Consider the following 22,669-nt stretch of genomic DNA (forward strand, 5'->3'; position numbering starts at 1 on the left):
GACTGGTGATGAGCCCTGTGATGGACTGGTGATGAGCCCTGTGATGGACTGGTGATCCTCCCTGTAATGAATTGGTGATCCTTCCTGTATTGGACTGGTGATCCTCCCTGTGATGGACTGGTGATCCTCCCTGTGTGGGACTGGTGATCAGACCTGTGATGGACTGGTGATGAGCCCTGTGATGGACTGGTGATCAGCCCTATGTTGGACTGGTGATCAGACCTGTGATGGACTGGTGATGAGCCCTGTCATGGACTGGTGATCCTCCCTGTGATGGATTGGTGATCCTCCCTCTGATGGACTGGTGATCAGCCCTGTGATGGACTGGTGATCCTCCCTGTGATGGATTGGTGATCCTCCCTGTGATGGACTGGTGATCCTCCCTGTGATGGACTGGTGATCAGCCCTGTTATGGACTGGTGATCAGACCTGTGATGGACTGGTGATCAGCCCATCGATGGACTGGTGATCCTCCCGGTGATGGACTGGTGACCCTCCCTTTGATGGACTGGTGATCCTCCCTTTGATGGACTGGTTATAGCCCCTGTGATGGACTGGTTATCAGCCATGTGATGGACTGGTGATCAGCCCTGTGTTGGACCGGTGATGAGCCCTTTGTTGGACTGGTGGTCCTCCCTTTGATGGACTGGTGATCCTCCCTTTGATGGGCTGGTTACCAGCGCTGTGATGGACTGGTGATCCTCCCTTTGATGGATTGGTGATCCTCCCTTTGATGGACTGGTTATAGCCCCTGTGATGGACTGGTTATCAGCCATGTGATGGACTGGTGATCCTCCCTGTGATGGATTGGTGATCCTCCCTGTGATGGACTGTTGATCCTCCCTGTGATGGACTGGTGATCCTCCCTCTGATGGACTGGTGATCCTCCCTGTGATGTACTGGTTATCCTTTCTGTGATGGACTGGTGATGAGCCCTGTGATGGACTGGTGATCAGCCCTGTGTTGGACTGGTGATCCTCCCTGTGATGGACTGGTGATCGTCCCTGTGATGGACTGGTTATAGCCCCTGTGATGGACTGGTTATCAGCCATGTGATGGACTGGTGATCCTCCCTGTGATGGATTGGTGATCCTCCCTGTGATGGACTGTTGATCCTCCCTGTGATGGACTGGTGATCCTCCCTCTGATGGACTGGTGATCCTCCCTGTGATGGACTGGTGATCCTTTCTGTGATGGACTGCTGATGAGCACTGTGATGGACTGGTGATCAGCCATGTGATGGACTGGTAATCCTCCATTTGATGGACTGGTGATCAGCCCTGTGATGGACTGGTGATCAGCCCTGTGATGGACTGGTGATCCTCCCTGTGCTGGATTGGTGATCCTCCCTGTGATGGACTGGTGATCCTCCCTGTGATGGACTGGTGATCAGCCCTGTGTTAGACTGGTGATCCTCCCTGTGTTGGACTGGTGATCAGCCCTGTGTTGGACCGGTGATGAGCCCTGTGTTGGACTGGTGATCCTCCCTTTGATGGACTGGTGATCCTCCCTTTGATGGGCTGGTTACCAGCGCTGTGATGGACTGGTGATCCTCCCTTTGATGGACTGGTGATCCTCCCTTTGATGGACTGGTTATAGCCCCTGTGATGGACTGGTTATCAGCCATGTGATGGACTGGTGATCCTCCCTTTGATGGACTGGTTATAGCCCCTGTGATGGACTGGTTATCAGCCATGTGATGGACTGGTGATCCTCCCTGTGATGGATTGGTGATCCTCCCTGTGATGGACTGTTGATCCTCCCTGTGATGGACTGGTGATCCTCCCTCTGATGGACTGGTGATCCTCCCTGTGATGGACTGGTGATCCTTTCTTTGATGGACTGGTGATGAGCCCTGTGATGGACTGGTGATCAGCCCTGTGTTGGACTGGTGATCCTCCCTGTGATGGACTGGTGATCGTCCCTGTGATGGATTGGTGATCCTCACTGTGATGGACGGGTGATCCTCCCTGTGATGGACTGGTGATCCTTCCTGTGATGGACTGGTGATGAGCCCTGTGATGGACTGGTGATCAGCCCTGTGTTGGACTGGTGATCCTCCCTGTGTTGGACAGGTGATCAGCCCTGTGTTGGACCGGTGATGAGCCCTGTGTTGGACTGGTGATCCTCCCTTTGATGGACTGGTGATCCTCCCTTTGATGGGCTGGTTACCAGCCCTGTGATGGACTGGTGATCCTCCCTTTGATGGACTGGTGATCCTCCCTTTGATGGACTGGTTATAGCCCCTGTGATGGACTGGTTATCAGCCATGTGATGGACTGGTGATCCTCCCTTTGATGGACTGGTGATCAGCCCTCGATGGACTGGTGATCCTCCCTGTGATGGACTGATGATCCTCCCTCTGATGGACTGGTGATCAGCCCTGTGATGGACTGGTGATCCTCCCTGTGATGGATTGGTGATCCTTCCTTTGATGGACTGGTGATCAGCCCTGTGATGGACTGGTGATCCTCCTTGTGATGGACTGGTGATCCTCCCTGTGATGGATTGGTGATCCTCCCTGTGATGGACTGTTGATCCTCCCTGTGATGGACTGGTGATCCTCCCTCTGATGGACTGGTGATCCTCCCTGTGATGGACTGGTTATCCTTCCTGTGATGGACTGGTGATGAGCCCTGTGATGGACTGGTGATCAGCCCTGTGTTGGACTGGTGATCAGCGCTGTGATGGACTGGTGATCCTCCCGGTGATGGACTGGTGATCAGCTCTGTGTTGGACCGGTGATGAGCCCTGTGTTGGACTGGTTATCCTCCCTTTGATGGACTGGTGATCCTCCCTTTGATGGGCTGGTTACCAGCCCTGTGATGGACTGGTGATTCTCCCTGTGATGGACTGGTGATCCTCCCTGTGATGGACTGGTGATCCTCCCTGTGATGGACTGGTGATCCTCCCTCTGATGGACTGGTGATCAGCCCTATGATGGACTGGTGATCCTCTCTGTGATGGACTGGTGATCCTCCCTTTGATGGACTGGTGATCATCCCTTTGATGGACTGGTTATAACCCCTTCGAGGGACTGGTTATCAGCCATGTGATGGATTGGTGATCCTCCCTTTTATGGACTGGTTTTCAGCCCTGTGATGGACTGGTGATCCTCCTTTTGATGGACTGGGGATCCTCCCTCTGATGGACTGGTGATCAGCCCTGTGATGGACTGGTGATCCTCCCTTTGATGGACTGGTGATCAGCCCTGTGATGGACTAGTGATCCTCCCTGTGATGGACTGGTGATCAGCCCTGTGATGGACTGGTGATCCTTCCTGTATTGGACTGGTGATCCTCCCTGTGATGGACTGGTGATCCTCCCTGTGTTGGACTGGTGATCAGACCTGTGATGGACTGGTGATCCTTTCTGTGATGGACTGGTGATGAGCACTGTGATGGACTGGTGATCAGCCCTGTGTTGGACTGGTGATCCTCCCTGTGCTGGATTGGTGATCCTCCCTGTGATGGACTGGTGATCCTCCCTGTGATGGACTGGTGATCAGCCCTGTGATGGACTGGTGATCCTCCCTGTGATGGACTGGTGATCCTTCCTCTGATGGACTGGTGATCCTCCCTGTGATGGACTGGTGATCAGCCCGGTGATGGACTGTTGATCCTCCCGGTGATGGACTGGTGATCAGCCCTGTGTTAGACTGGTGATCCTCCCTGTGTTGGACTGGTGATCATTACTGTGTTGGACCGGTGATGAGCCCTGTGTTGCACTGGTGATCCTCCCTTTGATGGGCTGGTTATCAGCCCTGTGATGGACTGGTGATCCTCCCTGTGCTAGATTGGTGATCCTCCCTGTGATGGACTAGTGATCCTCCCTGTGATGGACTGGTGATCAGCCCTGTGATGGACTGGTGATCCTTCCTGTATTGGACTGGTGATCCTCCCTGTGATGGACTGGTGATCCTCCCTGTGTTGGACTGGTGATCAGACCTGTGATGGACTGGTGATGAGCCCTGTGATGGACTGGTGATCAGCCCTATGTTGGACTGGTGATCAGACCTGTGATGGACTGGTGATGAGCCCTTTCATGGACTGGTGATCCTCCCTGTGATGGATTGGTGATCCTCCTTCTGATGGACTGGTGATCAGCCCTGTGATGGACTGGTGATCCTCCCTGTGATGGATTGGTGATCCTCCCTGTGATGGACTGGTGATCCTCCCTGTGATGGACTGGTGATCAGCCCTGTTATGGACTGGTGATCAGACCTGTGATGGACTGGTGATCAGCCCATCGATGGACTGGTGATCCTCCCGGTGATGGACTGGTGATCAGCCCTGTGTTAGACTGGTGATCCTCTCTGTGTTGGACTGGTGATCAGCCCTGTGTTGGACCGGTGATGAGCCCTGTGTTGGACTGGTGATCCTCCCTTTGATGGGCTGGTTATCAGCCCTGTGATGGACTGGTGATCCTCCCTTTGATGGACTGGTGATCCTCTCTTTGATGGACTGGTTATAGCCCCTTTGATGGACTGGTTATCAGCCATGTGATGGACTGGTGATCCTCCCTTTGATGGACTGGTGATCAGCCCTGTGATGGACTGATGATCCTCCTTGTTATGGACTGGTGATCCTCCCTCTGATGGACTGGTGATCAGCCCTGTGATGGACTGGTGATCCTCCCTGTGCTGGATTCGTGATCCTCCCTGTGATGGACTGGTGATCCTCCCTGTGATGGACTGGTGATCAGCACTGTGATGGACTGGTGATCCTCCCTGTGATGGACTGGTGATCCTCCCTCTGATGGACTGGTGATCAGCCCTATGATGGACTGGTGATCCTCTCTGTGATGGACTGGTGATCCTCCCTTTGATGGACTGGTGATCATCCCTTTGATGGACTGGTTATAACCCCTTCGATGGACTGGTTATCAGCCATGTGATGGATTGGTGATCCTCCCTTTTATGGACTGGTTTTCAGCCCTGTGATGGACTGGTGATCCTCCCTTTGATGGACTGGTGATCAGCCCTGTGATGGACTAGTGATCCTCCCTGTGATGGACTGGTGATCAGCCCTGTGATGGACTGGTGATCCTTCCTGTATTGGACTGGTGATCCTCCTTGTGATGGACTGGTGATCCTCCCTGTGTTGGACTGGTGATCAGACCTGTGATGGACTGGTGATGAGCCCTGTGATGGACTGGTGATCAGCCCTATGTTGGACTGGTGATCAGACCTGTGATGGACTGGTGATGAGCCCTGTCATGGACTGGTGATCCTCCCTGTGATGGATTGGTGATCCTCCCTCTGATGGACTGGTGATCAGCCCTGTGATGGACTGGTGATCCTCCCTGTGATGGATTGGTGATCCTCCCTGTGATGGACTGGTGATCCTCCCTGTGATGGACTGGTGATCCTCCCTCTGATGGAATGGTGATCAGCCCTATGATGGACAGGTGATCCTCTCTGTGATGGACTGGTGATCCTCCCTTTGATGGACAGGTGATCCTCTCTGTGATGGACTGTTGATCCTCCCTGTGATGGACTGGTGATCCTCCCTCTGATGGACCGGTTATCAGCCCTATGATGGACTGGTGATCCTCCCTGTGATGGACTGGTGATCCTCCCTCTGATGGACCGGTTATCAGCCCTATGATGGACTGGTGATCCTCCCTGTGATGGACTGGTGATCCTCCCTTTGATGGACTGGTGATCATCCCTTTGATGGACTGGTTATAGCCCCTTTGATGGACTGGTTATCAGCCATGTGATGGACTGGTGATCCTCCCTTTGATGGACTGGTGATCAGCCCTGTGATGGACTGGTGATCCTCCTTGTTATGGACTGGTGATCCTCCCTCTGATGGACTGGTGATCAGCCCTGTGATGGACTGGTGATCCTCCCTGTGCTGGATTGGTGATCCTCCTTGTTATGGACTGGTGATCCTCCCTCTGATGGACTGGTGATCAGCCCTGTGATGGACTGGTGATCCTCCCTGTGCTGGATTGGTGATCCTCCCTGTGATGGACTGGTGATCCTCCCTGTGATGGACTGGTGATCAGCACTGTGATGGACTGGTGATCCTCCCTTTGACGGACTGGTGATCCTCCCTTTGATGGGCTGGTTATCAGCCCTGTGATGGACGGTTGATCCTCCCTTTGATGTACTGGTGATCATCCCTTTGATGGACTGGTTATAGCCCCTTTGATGGACTGGTTATCAGCCATGTGATGGACTGGTGATCCTCCCTTTGATGGACTGGTGATCAGCCCTGTGATGGAGGTGATCCTCCTTGTGATGGACTGGTGATCCTCCCTCTGATGGACTGGTGATCAGGCCTGTGATGGACTGGTGATCCTCCCTGTGATGGATTGGTGATCCTCCCTGTGATGGACTGGTGATCCTCCCTGTGATGGACTGGTGATCAGCCCTGTGATGGACTGGTGATCCTCCCTGTGATGGACTGGTGATCCTCCCTCTGATGGACTGGTGATCCTCCCTTTGATGGACTGGTGATCCTCCCTTTGATGGACTGGTTATAGCCCCTTTGATGGACTGGTTATCAGCCATGTGATGGACTGGTGATCCTCCCTTTGATGGACTGGTGATCAGCCCTGTGATGGACTGGTGATCCTCCTTGTGATGGACTGGTGATCCTCCCTCTGATGGACTGGTGATCAGCCCTGTGATGGACTGGTGATCCTCCCTGTGATGGATTGGTGATCCTCCCTGTGATGGACTGGTGATCCTCCCTGTGATGGACTGGTGATCAGCCCTGTGATGGACTGTTGATCCTCCCTGTGATGGACTGGTGATCCTCCCTCTGATGGACCGGTTATCAGCCCTATGATGGACTGGTGATCCTCCCTGTGATGGACTGGTGATCCTCCCTCTGATGGACCGGTTATCAGCCCTATGATGGACTGGTGATCCTCCCTGTGATGGACTGGTGATCCTCCCTTTGATGGACTGGTGATCATCCCTTTGATGGACTGGTTATAGCCCCTTTGATGGACTGGTTATCAGCCATGTGATGGACTGGTGATCCTCCCTTTGATGGACTGGTGATCAGCCCTGTGATGGACTGGTGATCCTCCTTGTTATGGACTGGTGATCCTCCCTCTGATGGACTGGTGATCAGCCCTGTGATGGACTGGTAATCCTCCATTTGATGGACTGGTGATCAGCCCTGTGATGGACTGGTGATCAGCCCTGTGATGGACTGGTGATCCTCCCTGTGCTGGATTGGTGATCCTCCCTGTGATGGACTGGTGATCCTCCCTGTGATGGACTGGTGATCAGCCCTGTGTTAGACTGGTGATCCTCCCTGTGTTGGACTGGTGATCAGCCCTGTGTTGGACCGGTGATGAGCCCTGTGTTGGACTGGTGATCCTCCCTTTGATGGACTGGTGATCCTCCCTTTGATGGGCTGGTTACCAGCGCTGTGATGGACTGGTGATCCTCCCTTTGATGGACTGGTGATCCTCCCTTTGATGGACTGGTTATAGCCCCTGTGATGGACTGGTTATCAGCCATGTGATGGACTGGTGATCCTCCCTTTGATGGACTGGTTATAGCCCCTGTGATGGACTGGTTATCAGCCATGTGATGGACTGGTGATCCTCCCTGTGATGGATTGGTGATCCTCCCTGTGATGGACTGTTGATCCTCCCTGTGATGGACTGGTGATCCTCCCTCTGATGGACTGGTGATCCTCCCTGTGATGGACTGGTGATCCTTTCTTTGATGGACTGGTGATGAGCCCTGTGATGGACTGGTGATCAGCCCTGTGTTGGACTGGTGATCCTCCCTGTGATGGACTGGTGATCGTCCCTGTGATGGATTGGTGATCCTCACTGTGATGGACGGGTGATCCTCCCTGTGATGGACTGGTGATCCTTCCTGTGATGGACTGGTGATGAGCCCTGTGATGGACTGGTGATCAGCCCTGTGTTGGACTGGTGATCCTCCCTGTGTTGGACAGGTGATCAGCCCTGTGTTGGACCGGTGATGAGCCCTGTGTTGGACTGGTGATCCTCCCTTTGATGGACTGGTGATCCTCCCTTTGATGGGCTGGTTACCAGCCCTGTGATGGACTGGTGATCCTCCCTTTGATGGACTGGTGATCCTCCCTTTGATGGACTGGTTATAGCCCCTGTGATGGACTGGTTATCAGCCATGTGATGGACTGGTGATCCTCCCTTTGATGGACTGGTGATCAGCCCTCGATGGACTGGTGATCCTCCCTGTGATGGACTGATGATCCTCCCTCTGATGGACTGGTGATCAGCCCTGTGATGGACTGGTGATCCTCCCTGTGATGGATTGGTGATCCTTCCTTTGATGGACTGGTGATCAGCCCTGTGATGGACTGGTGATCCTCCTTGTGATGGACTGGTGATCCTCCCTGTGATGGATTGGTGATCCTCCCTGTGATGGACTGTTGATCCTCCCTGTGATGGACTGGTGATCCTCCCTCTGATGGACTGGTGATCCTCCCTGTGATGGACTGGTTATCCTTCCTGTGATGGACTGGTGATGAGCCCTGTGATGGACTGGTGATCAGCCCTGTGTTGGACTGGTGATCAGCGCTGTGATGGACTGGTGATCCTCCCGGTGATGGACTGGTGATCAGCTCTGTGTTGGACCGGTGATGAGCCCTGTGTTGGACTGGTTATCCTCCCTTTGATGGACTGGTGATCCTCCCTTTGATGGGCTGGTTACCAGCCCTGTGATGGACTGGTGATTCTCCCTGTGATGGACTGGTGATCCTCCCTGTGATGGACTGGTGATCCTCCCTGTGATGGACTGGTGATCCTCCCTCTGATGGACTGGTGATCAGCCCTATGATGGACTGGTGATCCTCTCTGTGATGGACTGGTGATCCTCCCTTTGATGGACTGGTGATCATCCCTTTGATGGACTGGTTATAACCCCTTCGAGGGACTGGTTATCAGCCATGTGATGGATTGGTGATCCTCCCTTTTATGGACTGGTTTTCAGCCCTGTGATGGACTGGTGATCCTCCTTTTGATGGACTGGGGATCCTCCCTCTGATGGACTGGTGATCAGCCCTGTGATGGACTGGTGATCCTCCCTTTGATGGACTGGTGATCAGCCCTGTGATGGACTAGTGATCCTCCCTGTGATGGACTGGTGATCAGCCCTGTGATGGACTGGTGATCCTTCCTGTATTGGACTGGTGATCCTCCCTGTGATGGACTGGTGATCCTCCCTGTGTTGGACTGGTGATCAGACCTGTGATGGACTGGTGATCCTTTCTGTGATGGACTGGTGATGAGCACTGTGATGGACTGGTGATCAGCCCTGTGTTGGACTGGTGATCCTCCCTGTGCTGGATTGGTGATCCTCCCTGTGATGGACTGGTGATCCTCCCTGTGATGGACTGGTGATCAGCCCTGTGATGGACTGGTGATCCTCCCTGTGATGGACTGGTGATCCTTCCTCTGATGGACTGGTGATCCTCCCTGTGATGGACTGGTGATCAGCCCGGTGATGGACTGTTGATCCTCCCGGTGATGGACTGGTGATCAGCCCTGTGTTAGACTGGTGATCCTCCCTGTGTTGGACTGGTGATCATTACTGTGTTGGACCGGTGATGAGCCCTGTGTTGCACTGGTGATCCTCCCTTTGATGGGCTGGTTATCAGCCCTGTGATGGACTGGTGATCCTCCCTGTGCTAGATTGGTGATCCTCCCTGTGATGGACTAGTGATCCTCCCTGTGATGGACTGGTGATCAGCCCTGTGATGGACTGGTGATCCTTCCTGTATTGGACTGGTGATCCTCCCTGTGATGGACTGGTGATCCTCCCTGTGTTGGACTGGTGATCAGACCTGTGATGGACTGGTGATGAGCCCTGTGATGGACTGGTGATCAGCCCTATGTTGGACTGGTGATCAGACCTGTGATGGACTGGTGATGAGCCCTTTCATGGACTGGTGATCCTCCCTGTGATGGATTGGTGATCCTCCTTCTGATGGACTGGTGATCAGCCCTGTGATGGACTGGTGATCCTCCCTGTGATGGATTGGTGATCCTCCCTGTGATGGACTGGTGATCCTCCCTGTGATGGACTGGTGATCAGCCCTGTTATGGACTGGTGATCAGACCTGTGATGGACTGGTGATCAGCCCATCGATGGACTGGTGATCCTCCCGGTGATGGACTGGTGATCAGCCCTGTGTTAGACTGGTGATCCTCTCTGTGTTGGACTGGTGATCAGCCCTGTGTTGGACCGGTGATGAGCCCTGTGTTGGACTGGTGATCCTCCCTTTGATGGGCTGGTTATCAGCCCTGTGATGGACTGGTGATCCTCCCTTTGATGGACTGGTGATCCTCTCTTTGATGGACTGGTTATAGCCCCTTTGATGGACTGGTTATCAGCCATGTGATGGACTGGTGATCCTCCCTTTGATGGACTGGTGATCAGCCCTGTGATGGACTGATGATCCTCCTTGTTATGGACTGGTGATCCTCCCTCTGATGGACTGGTGATCAGCCCTGTGATGGACTGGTGATCCTCCCTGTGCTGGATTCGTGATCCTCCCTGTGATGGACTGGTGATCCTCCCTGTGATGGACTGGTGATCAGCACTGTGATGGACTGGTGATCCTCCCTGTGATGGACTGGTGATCCTCCCTCTGATGGACTGGTGATCAGCCCTATGATGGACTGGTGATCCTCTCTGTGATGGACTGGTGATCCTCCCTTTGATGGACTGGTGATCATCCCTTTGATGGACTGGTTATAACCCCTTCGATGGACTGGTTATCAGCCATGTGATGGATTGGTGATCCTCCCTTTTATGGACTGGTTTTCAGCCCTGTGATGGACTGGTGATCCTCCCTTTGATGGACTGGTGATCAGCCCTGTGATGGACTAGTGATCCTCCCTGTGATGGACTGGTGATCAGCCCTGTGATGGACTGGTGATCCTTCCTGTATTGGACTGGTGATCCTCCTTGTGATGGACTGGTGATCCTCCCTGTGTTGGACTGGTGATCAGACCTGTGATGGACTGGTGATGAGCCCTGTGATGGACTGGTGATCAGCCCTATGTTGGACTGGTGATCAGACCTGTGATGGACTGGTGATGAGCCCTGTCATGGACTGGTGATCCTCCCTGTGATGGATTGGTGATCCTCCCTCTGATGGACTGGTGATCAGCCCTGTGATGGACTGGTGATCCTCCCTGTGATGGATTGGTGATCCTCCCTGTGATGGACTGGTGATCCTCCCTGTGATGGACTGGTGATCCTCCCTCTGATGGAATGGTGATCAGCCCTATGATGGACAGGTGATCCTCTCTGTGATGGACTGGTGATCCTCCCTTTGATGGACAGGTGATCCTCTCTGTGATGGACTGTTGATCCTCCCTGTGATGGACTGGTGATCCTCCCTCTGATGGACCGGTTATCAGCCCTATGATGGACTGGTGATCCTCCCTGTGATGGACTGGTGATCCTCCCTCTGATGGACCGGTTATCAGCCCTATGATGGACTGGTGATCCTCCCTGTGATGGACTGGTGATCCTCCCTTTGATGGACTGGTGATCATCCCTTTGATGGACTGGTTATAGCCCCTTTGATGGACTGGTTATCAGCCATGTGATGGACTGGTGATCCTCCCTTTGATGGACTGGTGATCAGCCCTGTGATGGACTGGTGATCCTCCTTGTTATGGACTGGTGATCCTCCCTCTGATGGACTGGTGATCAGCCCTGTGATGGACTGGTGATCCTCCCTGTGCTGGATTGGTGATCCTCCTTGTTATGGACTGGTGATCCTCCCTCTGATGGACTGGTGATCAGCCCTGTGATGGACTGGTGATCCTCCCTGTGCTGGATTGGTGATCCTCCCTGTGATGGACTGGTGATCCTCCCTGTGATGGACTGGTGATCAGCACTGTGATGGACTGGTGATCCTCCCTTTGACGGACTGGTGATCCTCCCTTTGATGGGCTGGTTATCAGCCCTGTGATGGACGGTTGATCCTCCCTTTGATGTACTGGTGATCATCCCTTTGATGGACTGGTTATAGCCCCTTTGATGGACTGGTTATCAGCCATGTGATGGACTGGTGATCCTCCCTTTGATGGACTGGTGATCAGCCCTGTGATGGAGGTGATCCTCCTTGTGATGGACTGGTGATCCTCCCTCTGATGGACTGGTGATCAGGCCTGTGATGGACTGGTGATCCTCCCTGTGATGGATTGGTGATCCTCCCTGTGATGGACTGGTGATCCTCCCTGTGATGGACTGGTGATCAGCCCTGTGATGGACTGGTGATCCTCCCTGTGATGGACTGGTGATCCTCCCTCTGATGGACTGGTGATCCTCCCTTTGATGGACTGGTGATCCTCCCTTTGATGGACTGGTTATAGCCCCTTTGATGGACTGGTTATCAGCCATGTGATGGACTGGTGATCCTCCCTTTGATGGACTGGTGATCAGCCCTGTGATGGACTGGTGATCCTCCTTGTGATGGACTGGTGATCCTCCCTCTGATGGACTGGTGATCAGCCCTGTGATGGACTGGTGATCCTCCCTGTGATGGATTGGTGATCCTCCCTGTGATGGACTGGTGATCCTCCCTGTGATGGACTGGTGATCAGCCCTGTGATGGACTGTTGATCCTCCCTGTGATGGACTGGTGATCCTCCCTCTGATGGACCGGTTATCAGCCCTATGATGGACTGGTGATCCTCCCTGTGATGGACTGGTGATCCTCCCTCTGATGGACCGGTTATCAGCCCTATGATGGACTGGTGATCCTCCCTGTGATGGACTGGTGATCCTCCCTTTGATGGACTGGTGATCATCCCTTTGATGGACTGGTTATAGCCCCTTTGATGGACTGGTTATCAGCCATGTGATGGACTGGTGATCCTCCCTTTGATGGACTGGTGATCAGCCCTGTGATGGACTGGTGATCCTCCTTGTTATGGACTGGTGATCCTCCCTCTGATGGACTGGTGATCAGCCCTGTGATGGACTGGTGATCCTCCCTCTGCTGGATTGGTGATCCTCCTTGTTATGGACTGGTGATCCTCCCTCTGATGGACTGGTGATCAGCCCTGTGATGGACTGGTGATCCTCCCTGTGCTGGATTGGTGATCCTCCCTGTGATGGACTGGTGATCCTCCCTGTGATGGACTGGTGATCAGCACTGTGATGGACTGGTGATCCTCCCTTTGACGGACTGGTGATCCTCCCTTTGATGGGCTGGTTATCAGCCCTGTGATGGACGGTTGATCCTCCCTTTGATGTACTGGTGATCATCCCTTTGATGGACTGGTTATAGCCCCTTTGATGGACTGGTTATCAGCCATGTGATGGACTGGTGATCCTCCCTTTGATGGACTGGTGATCAGCCCTGTGATGGAGGTGATCCTCCTTGTGATGGACTGGTGATCCTCCCTCTGATGGACTGGTGATCAGGCCTGTGATGGACTGGTGATCCTCCCTGTGATGGATTGGTGATCCTCCCTGTGATGGACTGGTGATCCTCCCTGTGATGGACTGGTGATCAGCCCTGTGATGGACTGGTGATCCTCCCTGTGATGGACTGGTGATCCTCCCTCTGATGGACTGGTGATCAGCCCTATGATGGACTGGTGATCCTCTCTGTGATGGACTGGTGATCCTCCATTTGATGGACTGGTGATGAGCCCTGTGATGGACTGGTAATCCTCCTTGTGATGGACTGGTGATCCTCCCTCTGATGGACTGGTGATCAGCCCTGTGATGGACTGGTGATCCTCCCTGTGATGGATTGGTGGTCCTCCCTGTGATGGACGGGTGATCCTCCCTGTGATGGACTGGTGATCCTTCCTGTGATGGACTGGTGATGAGCCCTGTGATGGACTGGTGATCCTCCCTGTGATGGACTGGTGATCCTCCCTCTGATGGACTGGTGATCCTCCCTGTGATGGACTGGTGATCCTTCCTGTGATGGACTGGTGATGAGCCCTGTGATGGACTGGTGATCAGAACTGTGTTGGACTGGTGATCAGCCCTGTGATGGACTGGTGATCCTCCCGGTGATGGACTGGTGATCAGCTCTGTGTTGGACCGGTGATGAGCCCTGTGTTGGACTGGTTATCCTCCCTTTGATGGACTGGTGATCCTCCCTTTGATGGGCTGGTTACCAGCCCTGTGATGGACTGGTGATTCTCCCTGTGATGGACTGGTGATCCTCCCTGTGATGGACTGGTGATCCTCCCTGTGATGGACTGGTGATCAGCACTGTGATGGACTGGTGATCCTCCCTTTGACGGACTGGTGATCCTCCCTTTGATGGGCTGGTTATCAGCCCTGTGATGGACGGTTGATCCTCCCTTTGATGTACTGGTGATCATCCCTTTGATGGACTGGTTATAGCCCCTTTGATGGACTGGTTATCAGCCATGTGATGGACTGGTGATCCTCCCTTTGATGGACTGGTGATCAGCCCTGTGATGGAGGTGATCCTCCTTGTGATGGACTGGTGATCCTCCCTCTGATGGACTGGTGATCAGGCCTGTGATGGACTGGTGATCCTCCCTGTGATGGATTGGTGATCCTCCCTGTGATGGACTGGTGATCCTCCCTGTGATGGACTGGTGATCAGCCCTGTGATGGACTGGTGATCCTCCCTGTGATGGACTGGTGATCCTCCCTCTGATGGACTGGTGATCAGCCCTATGATGGACTGGTGATCCTCTCTGTGATGGACTGGTGATCCTCCCTTTGATGGACTGGTGATGAGCCCTGTGATGGACTGGTAATCCTCCTTGTGATGGACTGGTGATCCTCCGTCTGATGGACTGGTGATCATCCCTGTGATGGACTGGTGATCCTCCCTGTGATGGATTGGTGATCCTCCCTGTGATGGACGGGTGATCCTCCCTGTGATGGACTGGTGATCCTTCCTGTGATGGACTGGTGATGAGCCCTGTGATGGACTGGTGATCAGCCCTGTGTTGGACTGGTGATCCTCCCTGTGTTGGACTGGTGATCAGCCCTGTGTTGGACCGGTGATGAGCCCTGTGTTGGACTGGTGATCCTCCCTTTGATGGACTGGTGATCCTCCCTTTGATGGGCTGGTTACCAGCCCTGTGATGGACTGGTGGTCCTCCCTTTGATGGACTGGTGATCCTCCCTTTGATGGACTGGTTATAGCCCCTGTGATGGACTGGTTATCAGCCATGTGATGGACTGGTGATCCTCCCTTTGATGGACTGGTGATCAGCCCTGTGATGGACTGGTGATCCTCCCTGTGATGGACTGATGATCCTCCCTCTGATGGACTGGTGATCAGCCCTGTGATGGACTGGTGATCCTCCCTGTGATGGATTGGTGATCCTCCCTTTGATGGACTGGTGATCAGCCCGGTGATGGACTGGTGATCCTCCTTGTGATGGACTGGTGATCCTCCCTGTGATGGATTGGTGATCCTCCCTGTGATGGACTGTTGATCCTCCCTGTGATGGACTGGTGATCCTCCCTCTGATGGACTGGTGATCCTCCCTGTGATGGACTGGTGATCCTTCCTGTGATGGACTGGTGATGAGCCCTGTGATGGACTGGTGATGAGCCCTGTGATGGACTGGTGATCCTCCCTGTAATGAATTGGTGATCCTTCCTGTGATGGACTGGTGATGAGCCCTGTGATGGACTGGTGATCAGCCTTGTGTTGGACTGGTTAACAGACCTGTGATGGACTGGTGATCAGCCCTGTGATGGACTGGTGATCCTCCCTTTGACGGACTGGTGATCCTCCCTTTGATGGGCTGGTTATCAGCCCTGTGATGGACGGTTGATCCTCCCTTTGATGTACTGGTGATCATCCCTTTGATGGACTGGTTATAGTCCCTTTGATGGACTGGTTATCAGCCATGTGATGGACTGGTGATCCTCCCTTTGATGGACTGGTGATCAGCCCTGTGATGGAGGTGATCCTCCTTGTGATGGACTGGTGATCCTCCCTCTGATGGACTGGTGATCAGGCCTGTGATGGACTGGTGATCCTCCCTGTGATGGATTGGTGATCCTCCCTGTGATGGACTGGTGATCCTCCCTGTGATGGACTGGTGATCAGCCCTGTGATGGACTGGTCATCCTCCCTGTGATGGACTGGTGATCCTCCCTCTGATGGACTGGTGATCAGCCCTCGATGGACTGGTGATCCTCCCTGTGATGGACTGATGATCCTCCCTCTGATGGACTGGTGATCAGCCCTGTGATGGACTGGTGATCCTCCTTGTGATGGACTGGTGATCCTCCCTGTGATGGATTGGTGATCCTCCCTGTGATGGACTGTTGATCCTCCCTGTGATGGACTGGTGATCCTCCCTCTGATGGACTGGTGATCCTCCCTGTGATGGACTGGTGATCCTTCCTGTGATGGACTGGTGATGAGCCCTGTGATGGACTGGTGATGAGCCCTGTGATGGACTGGTGATCCTCCCTGTAATGAATTGGTGATCCTTCCTGTATTGGACTGGTGATCCTCCCTGTGATGGACTGGTGATCCTCCCTGTGTGGGACTGGTGATCAGACCTGTGATGGACTGGTGATGAGCCCTGTGATGGACTGGTGATCAGCCCTATGTTGGACTGGTGATCAGACCTGTGATGGACTGGTGATGAGCCCTGTCATGGACTGGTGATCCTCCCTGTGATGGATTGGTGATCCTCCCTCTGATGGACTGGTGATCAGCCCTGTGATGGACTGGTGATCCTCCCTGTGATGGATTGGTGATCCTCCCTGTGATGGACTGGTGATCCTCCCTGTGATGGACTGGTGATCAGCCCTGTTATGGACTGGTGATCAGACCTGTGATGGACTGGTGATCAGCCCATCGATGGACTGGTGATCCTCCCGGTGATGGACTGGTGACCCTCCCTTTGATGGACTGGTGATCCTCCCTTTGATGGACTGGTTATAGCCCCTGTGATGGACTGGTTATCAGCCATGTGATGGACTGGTGATCAGCCCTGTGTTGGACCGGTGATGAGCCCTTTGTTGGACTGGTGGTCCTCCCTTTGATGGACTGGTGATCCTCCCTTTGATGGGCTGGTTACCAGCGCTGTGATGGACTGGTGATCCTCCCTTTGATGGACTGGTGATCCTCCCTTTGATGGACTGGTTATAGCCCCTGTGATGGACTGGTTATCAGCCATGTGATGGACTGGTGATCCTCCCTGTGATGGATTGGTGATCCTCCCTGTGATGGACTGTTGATCCTCCCTGTGATGGACTGGTGATCCTCCCTCTGATGGACTGGTGATCCTCCCTGTGATGTACTGGTTATCCTTTCTGTGATGGACTGGTGATGAGCCCTGTGATGGACTGGTGATCAGCCCTGTGTTGGACTGGTGATCCTCCCTGTGATGGACTGGTGATCGTCCCTGTGATGGACTGGTTATAGCCCCTGTGATGGACTGGTTATCAGCCATGTGATGGACTGGTGATCCTCCCTGTGATGGATTGGTGATCCTCCCTGTGATGGACTGTTGATCCTCCCTGTGATGGACTGGTGATCCTCCCTCTGATGGACTGGTGATCCTCCCTGTGATGGACTGGTGATCCTTTCTGTGATGGACTGCTGATGAGCACTGTGATGGACTGGTGATCAGCCATGTGATGGACTGGTAATCCTCCATTTGATGGACTGGTGATCAGCCCTGTGATGGACTGGTGATCAGCCCTGTGATGGACTGGTGATCCTCCCTGTGCTGGATTGGTGATCCTCCCTGTGATGGACTGGTGATCCTCCCTGTGATGGACTGGTGATCAGCCCTGTGTTAGACTGGTGATCCTCCCTGTGTTGGACTGGTGATCAGCCCTGTGTTGGACCGGTGATGAGCCCTGTGTTGGACTGGTGATCCTCCCTTTGATGGACTGGTGATCCTCCCTTTGATGGGCTGGTTACCAGCGCTGTGATGGACTGGTGATCCTCCCTTTGATGGACTGGTGATCCTCCCTTTGATGGACTGGTTATAGCCCCTGTGATGGACTGGTTATCAGCCATGTGATGGACTGGTGATCCTCCCTTTGATGGACTGGTTATAGCCCCTGTGATGGACTGGTTATCAGCCATGTGATGGACTGGTGATCCTCCCTGTGATGGATTGGTGATCCTCCCTGTGATGGACTGTTGATCCTCCCTGTGATGGACTGGTGATCCTCCCTCTGATGGACTGGTGATCCTCCCTGTGATGGACTGGTGATCCTTTCTTTGATGGACTGGTGATGAGCCCTGTGATGGACTGGTGATCAGCCCTGTGTTGGACTGGTGATCCTCCCTGTGATGGACTGGTGATCGTCCCTGTGATGGATTGGTGATCCTCACTGTGATGGACGGGTGATCCTCCCTGTGATGGACTGGTGATCCTTCCTGTGATGGACTGGTGATGAGCCCTGTGATGGACTGGTGATCAGCCCTGTGTTGGACTGGTGATCCTCCCTGTGTTGGACAGGTGATCAGCCCTGTGTTGGACCGGTGATGAGCCCTGTGTTGGACTGGTGATCCTCCCTTTGATGGACTGGTGATCCTCCCTTTGATGGGCTGGTTACCAGCCCTGTGATGGACTGGTGATCCTCCCTTTGATGGACTGGTGATCCTCCCTTTGATGGACTGGTTATAGCCCCTGTGATGGACTGGTTATCAGCCATGTGATGGACTGGTGATCCTCCCTTTGATGGACTGGTGATCAGCCCTCGATGGACTGGTGATCCTCCCTGTGATGGACTGATGATCCTCCCTCTGATGGACTGGTGATCAGCCCTGTGATGGACTGGTGATCCTCCCTGTGATGGATTGGTGATCCTTCCTTTGATGGACTGGTGATCAGCCCTGTGATGGACTGGTGATCCTCCTTGTGATGGACTGGTGATCCTCCCTGTGATGGATTGGTGATCCTCCCTGTGATGGACTGTTGATCCTCCCTGTGATGGACTGGTGATCCTCCCTCTGATGGACTGGTGATCCTCCCTGTGATGGACTGGTTATCCTTCCTGTGATGGACTGGTGATGAGCCCTGTGATGGACTGGTGATCAGCCCTGTGTTGGACTGGTGATCAGCGCTGTGATGGACTGGTGATCCTCCCGGTGATGGACTGGTGATCAGCTCTGTGTTGGACCGGTGATGAGCCCTGTGTTGGACTGGTTATCCTCCCTTTGATGGACTGGTGATCCTCCCTTTGATGGGCTGGTTACCAGCCCTGTGATGGACTGGTGATTCTCCCTGTGATGGACTGGTGATCCTCCCTGTGATGGACTGGTGATCCTCCCTGTGATGGACTGGTGATCCTCCCTCTGATGGACTGGTGATCAGCCCTATGATGGACTGGTGATCCTCTCTGTGATGGACTGGTGATCCTCCCTTTGATGGACTGGTGATCATCCCTTTGATGGACTGGTTATAACCCCTTCGAGGGACTGGTTATCAGCCATGTGATGGATTGGTGATCCTCCCTTTTATGGACTGGTTTTCAGCCCTGTGATGGACTGGTGATCCTCCTTTTGATGGACTGGGGATCCTCCCTCTGATGGACTGGTGATCAGCCCTGTGATGGACTGGTGATCCTCCCTTTGATGGACTGGTGATCAGCCCTGTGATGGACTAGTGATCCTCCCTGTGATGGACTGGTGATCAGCCCTGTGATGGACTGGTGATCCTTCCTGTATTGGACTGGTGATCCTCCCTGTGATGGACTGGTGATCCTCCCTGTGTTGGACTGGTGATCAGACCTGTGATGGACTGGTGATCCTTTCTGTGATGGACTGGTGATGAGCACTGTGATGGACTGGTGATCAGCCCTGTGTTGGACTGGTGATCCTCCCTGTGCTGGATTGGTGATCCTCCCTGTGATGGACTGGTGATCCTCCCTGTGATGGACTGGTGATCAGCCCTGTGATGGACTGGTGATCCTCCCTGTGATGGACTGGTGATCCTTCCTCTGATGGACTGGTGATCCTCCCTGTGATGGACTGGTGATCAGCCCGGTGATGGACTGTTGATCCTCCCGGTGATGGACTGGTGATCAGCCCTGTGTTAGACTGGTGATCCTCCCTGTGTTGGACTGGTGATCATTACTGTGTTGGACCGGTGATGAGCCCTGTGTTGCACTGGTGATCCTCCCTTTGATGGGCTGGTTATCAGCCCTGTGATGGACTGGTGATCCTCCCTGTGCTAGATTGGTGATCCTCCCTGTGATGGACTAGTGATCCTCCCTGTGATGGACTGGTGATCAGCCCTGTGATGGACTGGTGATCCTTCCTGTATTGGACTGGTGATCCTCCCTGTGATGGACTGGTGATCCTCCCTGTGTTGGACTGGTGATCAGACCTGTGATGGACTGGTGATGAGCCCTGTGATGGACTGGTGATCAGCCCTATGTTGGACTGGTGATCAGACCTGTGATGGACTGGTGATGAGCCCTTTCATGGACTGGTGATCCTCCCTGTGATGGATTGGTGATCCTCCTTCTGATGGACTGGTGATCAGCCCTGTGATGGACTGGTGATCCTCCCTGTGATGGATTGGTGATCCTCCCTGTGATGGACTGGTGATCCTCCCTGTGATGGACTGGTGATCAGCCCTGTTATGGACTGGTGATCAGACCTGTGATGGACTGGTGATCAGCCCATCGATGGACTGGTGATCCTCCCGGTGATGGACTGGTGATCAGCCCTGTGTTAGACTGGTGATCCTCTCTGTGTTGGACTGGTGATCAGCCCTGTGTTGGACCGGTGATGAGCCCTGTGTTGGACTGGTGATCCTCCCTTTGATGGGCTGGTTATCAGCCCTGTGATGGACTGGTGATCCTCCCTTTGATGGACTGGTGATCCTCTCTTTGATGGACTGGTTATAGCCCCTTTGATGGACTGGTTATCAGCCATGTGATGGACTGGTGATCCTCCCTTTGATGGACTGGTGATCAGCCCTGTGATGGACTGATGATCCTCCTTGTTATGGACTGGTGATCCTCCCTCTGATGGACTGGTGATCAGCCCTGTGATGGACTGGTGATCCTCCCTGTGCTGGATTCGTGATCCTCCCTGTGATGGACTGGTGATCCTCCCTGTGATGGACTGGTGATCAGCACTGTGATGGACTGGTGATCCTCCCTGTGATGGACTGGTGATCCTCCCTCTGATGGACTGGTGATCAGCCCTATGATGGACTGGTGATCCTCTCTGTGATGGACTGGTGATCCTCCCTTTGATGGACTGGTGATCATCCCTTTGATGGACTGGTTATAACCCCTTCGATGGACTGGTTATCAGCCATGTGATGGATTGGTGATCCTCCCTTTTATGGACTGGTTTTCAGCCCTGTGATGGACTGGTGATCCTCCCTTTGATGGACTGGTGATCAGCCCTGTGATGGACTAGTGATCCTCCCTGTGATGGACTGGTGATCAGCCCTGTGATGGACTGGTGATCCTTCCTGTATTGGACTGGTGATCCTCCTTGTGATGGACTGGTGATCCTCCCTGTGTTGGACTGGTGATCAGACCTGTGATGGACTGGTGATGAGCCCTGTGATGGACTGGTGATCAGCCCTATGTTGGACTGGTGATCAGACCTGTGATGGACTGGTGATGAGCCCTGTCATGGACTGGTGATCCTCCCTGTGATGGATTGGTGATCCTCCCTCTGATGGACTGGTGATCAGCCCTGTGATGGACTGGTGATCCTCCCTGTGATGGATTGGTGATCCTCCCTGTGATGGACTGGTGATCCTCCCTGTGATGGACTGGTGATCCTCCCTCTGATGGAATGGTGATCAGCCCTATGATGGACAGGTGATCCTCTCTGTGATGGACTGGTGATCCTCCCTTTGATGGACAGGTGATCCTCTCTGTGATGGACTGTTGATCCTCCCTGTGATGGACTGGTGATCCTCCCTCTGATGGACCGGTTATCAGCCCTATGATGGACTGGTGATCCTCCCTGTGATGGACTGGTGATCCTCCCTCTGATGGACCGGTTATCAGCCCTATGATGGACTGGTGATCCTCCCTGTGATGGACTGGTGATCCTCCCTTTGATGGACTGGTGATCATCCCTTTGATGGACTGGTTATAGCCCCTTTGATGGACTGGTTATCAGCCATGTGATGGACTGGTGATCCTCCCTTTGATGGACTGGTGATCAGCCCTGTGATGGACTGGTGATCCTCCTTGTTATGGACTGGTGATCCTCCCTCTGATGGACTGGTGATCAGCCCTGTGATGGACTGGTGATCCTCCCTGTGCTGGATTGGTGATCCTCCTTGTTATGGACTGGTGATCCTCCCTCTGATGGACTGGTGATCAGCCCTGTGATGGACTGGTGATCCTCCCTGTGCTGGATTGGTGATCCTCCCTGTGATGGACTGGTGATCCTCCCTGTGATGGACTGGTGATCAGCACTGTGATGGACTGGTGATCCTCCCTTTGACGGACTGGTGATCCTCCCTTTGATGGGCTGGTTATCAGCCCTGTGATGGACGGTTGATCCTCCCTTTGATGTACTGGTGATCATCCCTTTGATGGACTGGTTATAGCCCCTTTGATGGACTGGTTATCAGCCATGTGATGGACTGGTGATCCTCCCTTTGATGGACTGGTGATCAGCCCTGTGATGGAGGTGATCCTCCTTGTGATGGACTGGTGATCCTCCCTCTGATGGACTGGTGATCAGGCCTGTGATGGACTGGT

The sequence above is a fragment of the Pleuronectes platessa genome, chromosome 24 (assembly GCF_947347685.1).
Source record: "Pleuronectes platessa chromosome 24, fPlePla1.1, whole genome shotgun sequence".
Classification (NCBI taxonomy): domain Eukaryota; kingdom Metazoa; phylum Chordata; class Actinopteri; order Pleuronectiformes; family Pleuronectidae; genus Pleuronectes; species Pleuronectes platessa.